Source organism: Leptonychotes weddellii, unplaced genomic scaffold (assembly GCF_054177405.1).
Source record: "Leptonychotes weddellii isolate Sample4059 unplaced genomic scaffold, ASM5417740v2 HiC_scaffold_7732, whole genome shotgun sequence".
NCBI classification, from domain to species: Eukaryota; Metazoa; Chordata; class Mammalia; order Carnivora; family Phocidae; genus Leptonychotes; species Leptonychotes weddellii.
In genome coordinates, this window is record NW_028047534.1 from 4,067 (window position 1) to 9,233 (window position 5,167).

The 5,167-nt window shown below is 44.1% G+C and overlaps 1 pseudogene; it reads left to right on the top strand.

Annotated features, from left to right (window-relative positions):
* Positions 1–1,686: 1,686 nt before the first annotated feature.
* On the top strand, positions 1,687–2,609 carry LOC145715801 (tRNA (adenine(58)-N(1))-methyltransferase, mitochondrial pseudogene; annotated as a pseudogene).
* Positions 2,610–5,167: the final 2,558 nt, after the last annotated feature.

Consider the following 5,167-nt stretch of genomic DNA (forward strand, 5'->3'; position numbering starts at 1 on the left):
TTATGTCTTCAAAAGTAATAACAAGACTTATTTTGTACAATTTAAACTGAATCCATAGCCCTTTGAGCATATTTTAAATTTAACTCTACATTCAATTGTACTGTTGACTGGCCTTTGAGAAAGGGTGTTACAGTACAAAGAGCATGGCCTGCTGAACCAGACTACCTAGATCAGAAACCCTGTCATGACGCTTGTCAGCTGGGGGATGTTGCCAAAATCATTTAATCTCCCTGGGTCAGTTTTCTTATGCATAAAGCAGGAATACTTACTTCTAACACAGGGTTGTTGTAAACTTAAATTAAATAAATATCTCCCGTGCTTGGTATTGTCAAACCCTCAATACACTTTTGCCAAGTGAATTAATATTAAACAGGTTAGTGATATTTAATGTCAAATTAGGACTTTGGACTCCAAAGATAACCTTTTTCTGGTTTTGTTTTGTTTTTAGGGTTAAATAAATTTATTTTTAATTCTTTTGGGGTGTGGTTCCAAATCCCAGAATAAATGACTTTTTAAAAAAAATATTGTATTTATTTATTTTATAAAGAGAGAGAGATAGCAGGGGGAGGAGCAGAGGGAGAGGGAAGGGGAGCAGAGGGAGATTGACAAGGGGCTCAATCCCAAGACCCTGAGATCACAACCTAAGTCAAAACCAAGAGTCAGATGCTTCACCCACTGAGCCACCCACGCACCCCTGGAATAAATGATTTTTAAAAAGATCCAATAAAAAAAAAGAATCAGAAAATACAGATAAGCTTTTTTTTTCTTTCTTACACAACAAATTTATTCTCTCACAGTTCTGGAGCATATTAAGTCCAACATCAAGTTGTCCGCGGGTGTGGTTTCTTCTGAGGCCTCTCTCCTTGGCTTGTAGATGGACACCTGCTGCCTGTCTTTAGCCGGTCTTCCCTGTGTGCCTGTGTTCTATCTCCTTTTCTTATAAGGATACCACTCATAGTCAATTAGGTCCCACATTAATGACTTCATTTTAACTTAATTACCTCTTTAACCCTATTCCCCATAACAGTCACATTCTGAGATACTGGAGTTTGGGACTTCAGTGCATGAATTTTGACGGGATTAAATTCAGCCTGCAATACCCCTCTGCCCTACAACCCTGTGTTAGCAGTGGCCTTTCCCCCTTAAAGATGATTCTATTTAGTTTTAGGGGTAGTAAAATAATTAGCTGCTATATTTTAATTATTAGAAACAATTCTGCTAAATAAGAACACAGGCAGTCAGAGCCCAGTGGAAGGGACTTGATAGGGCCGGCGGGGGAAGAACTTCGCAGTCAGTTGGAAAGGAACGCGGGTCAGCGGGTGACCCATACAAACGGCGACAGTCAAAGCATCTCTGGGCTTTTTAACTCCTACATCTTGGGGGTGACCACGTGACGTTCGTGTTCCTGATGACCAGCGAGCCGACCCTGGTACGGGACTTCAGTTTACACAGCACTTTGACAGGCTTTGTCTCTCTTAAGCCTCCTGTCCCCGGGGGGTGAGGCTGGTGGAGATTTGTCAGCGGCCAATTGTTTACTCTGCCAACATTCCAAAGAGCAAAATGTGCCCCTGTCCGGGAGTGTGACTCGCTCCTGGGACAATTACTCAGCGACATCCCGTAGCCCTCGCGCCCCCAATGTAGACTACCCCACCCTCTGGACGCATGCGCAGTTGCGGAGCTCTTCCTGCGAAAGCGCTGCAGATACCCTAGGCAGACTCGTCGGTGCGGCAGCGAGAGGGTCTCGCCCGGCTCTACGTCACTTGTGTGCGACGGCGCCTGCGCTGGACACCATGCTGTCAGCCCAGCGGCGAGGTCTGGTGTTCCTACGGCTGCGGCGCCTCAGGAGGTGGCTAGGGCTCGGAACTTCTTCGTTCCTGCGGGGCCTTGGGCGAGAGCCCTTGCAGACAGCCCGGTCACTGTGTTGCGAATCCTCGCCTAGAGACGCACGAGACGGAGAGGGATGGCGCGAAGCGTCACGGAGCAAAGCCCCCAGCACAGAGTCGCCTCCATCTCTCCCTCTGCGCGTCCGAGGCACTGGGATCGGATGTCTTTCGTCACTGGAAGTCCTCAGACTGCCGACGCCAGAAGAGGAGTCACCCTCTCGAGAGCGCGAGGACTCGAGCGGAGACCAGGACCAGCCCGGTCCCGCCCACCAGGGATCCAGGGGTCCCTTGCCTCCCTCCTTGGCCCAGTCTGTGACCGAGGTAGAAGAGCTTCCTGGCCCCTCTTCCTGGCCAGCTTCCAGGGAGGGGCCCTTTCGCGTTGGGGAGCTGATCTTAGCTGAGACTGGGAAGAGAGAAACACAATTTAAAAAATTATTTAGGTTGAGTAACGCCGGACACTTGAATAGTAGCTGGGGGACTGTCCCGTTCAGCGAGATCGTGGGAAAGTTTCCCGGCCAGATACTGAGGAGTTCTTCTGGTAAGCACCTCAAGCTGAGGAGGCCGGCATTGGAAGACTATGTATTACTGATGAAAAGAGGGCCTGCCATAACGTATCCTAAGGTAATGCGGTGGGAGTTGGGTGCGTATTGGTTCCAGAAAGAGCAGAACTACAGTCCTGATTCATGTACTTAAAGCACATCTCAGAACGTGTGATGTTTTTATGTTCTCGGACTTAAAAAACAAAACAAAAAATAATGGATGTGACTTTTACATATTTTATGATTGCGAATTTTAGGAGGAAACAGCCACCTTTTCATTTTAATTTGGGAGTGCTCATTCATCTGTAAAGTGAAAAGAATATTGACCTACTATGTAGAGTTATGTGAACTAATCAGGCACATAATAAGTACTTATATTTGTTCCCCATAACCCTTAAGTTTGCAAGTTCAGGACTCGAGAATGTTCAACTCTTTTGGTACCATTATGGAGATATTTTAATCATCATTTAATTAAATAAAGCATGTTACTAGGGGTATGTTTTATCAATGATAGATATGTTACTGTGCTTTTCTCTTTAGGGAAAAAATAGTGTTTTGTATTAAAACAGCTAACACTAAACGTACGAGAAATATTCTTTATAATAAATTAACTGCTTAGTTTCTTGTTACAACTTTATACTAATCATCCACTGCTAGTGGTTTATTTCAGTTCTTAATCATAGTCACAGTCCTTGAGTAGAATGTTCCTTTGTAACAACTCCTCCTATCCCCAGATGAGGAGTCCTTCGTCATTTATTCAGCAAATAATTGCCTATCTTCTATATTCAGGGCACTATTATAGGCACTATTATAGGTGATGAGCCCCAGTCCTTGCTCTCAACCTAGATGTTACATCCTAGAGGAAGTGACAGAGAACACACAAGTAAATGAAAGGATAGGATAATTTCAGGTAGTGCTAAGTGCCACGAAGACAAATAGATTAACAGTGACATGCTGGGGTGACCTGGGGGAGGAGAATGCTTTATGTCAGATGGTTAAGGAAGGTCTCAAAAGAGGTACGTTTGATAAGAAACCTAATGTAAGGAAAAGCCAGCCGTGCAGAGATCTAGGAGCCCAGTGTTCTTGCAAAGGGAAGAGTAGTGCAGAGATGCTATTATGGCTTGAGTGAGTTAGGTGAGGGAGAAAGTGGTATGAGATGTGGTTATTCCATGTACATTGGGTACCATTGGAATGTTCTAAGTAGGAATCCAATTTATGTTGTAAACGGTCTACCAAGGGACAAAGAAAACCTTTTAGGAGGCTTTAAGCAAGTGGGGTATCATAAACTCTTGACGGAAACTTTGTCTTTTTCTTACTTTGTCTTTCCTTTTTTTTAAAGATTTTATTTATTTATTTGACAGAGAGAGACACAGCGAGAGAGGGAACACAAACAGGGGGAGTGGGAGAGGGAGAAGAAGGCTTCCCGCCTAGCAGCAAGCCCGATGTGGGGCTTGATCCCAGGACCCTGGGATCATGACCTGAGCCGAAGGCAGACGCTTAACACCTGAGCCACCCAGGTGCCCCATTACTTTGTCTTTCCTCTTTTGACTGTTCCAATCTAGCTACCAAAAAAAGACTTTTGTAATTTCATGTTGCTTCCCCACATCTTTTTTCCTCCCCATTAGACAAAACTGAGAGAATAGTTGTATTTTATACAGTTATAAAGATGAATCTTTAGTGCACTTTCTGCGTTTCCATTTGTAACAGATAAAAGTCACGGTCCTCCACCCTAAGGAGGTATTTACTTATTTATTTATTTATTTATTTAAAAGATTTTATTTATTTATTTGAGAGAGCACAAGTGGGGAGGAGAGGGAGAAGCAGGGAGCCTGATGCGGGGCTCAACCTGAGCTGAAGGCAGATGCTAACCGACAGCCACCCCAGATGCCCCTCTATCCTAAGGAGGAATTTAAATACTGGATATGCTAGGTGTTGACTTCTCTTTTTATTTCCCAAGAGGTGGCTGCAGGAAATTTGACTTCAACCTTTATAACTTTGAAATGCTTTTTAAGAGAGTACCTCAGTTGTTTTGAAAGCTGGTCTCCGTGTTAGAATTACATAGTTTTGCCTTAATAGTAAAAGTAGGTCTGTGGGAGTAATTTCATTTTTTTTTGTGGGAGTAATTTTAAATAAACTTCCTAACAGATACTTCGGAAATGTCAAAATTTCACATTGGTCAGTATTAAGCACTTTTAGGTTCGGAGTAGAAATATAAATGGAAACACTCCCCAAATTTTATTTTTTATTTTTTTATATTTTAAAAGATGTTTATTTTATTTGAGAGAGAGAGAGAGAGCGCGCGTGTGTGGGGAAGGCGGAGGGAGAGGGAGAGAATCTCAAGCAGACTCTGTGCTGAGTGTGGAGCCTGACACGGGCTTGATCTCATGAACCTGAGATCAAGAGTCAGACGCTTAACCGACAGAGCCACCCAGGCGCCCCCACTCCCCAAATTTTTCTTTTTTTCTTTTTTTTTTTTTTTAAGATTTTATTTATTTGAGAGAGAGAGAATGAGAGACAGAGCATGAGAGGGAGGAGGGCCAGAGGGAGAAGCAGACTCCCTGCCGAGCAGGGAGCCCGATGCGGGACTTGATCCCGGGACTCCAGGATCATGACCTGAGCCGAAGGCAGTCGCTTAACCAACTGAGCCACCCAGGCACCCCCCAAATTTTTAAATTAAACTTTCCTGCTGATGTGCATGATTGTAGCACTTACAGAAGAACGACTGGGGAATAGAAATTTTTGCAG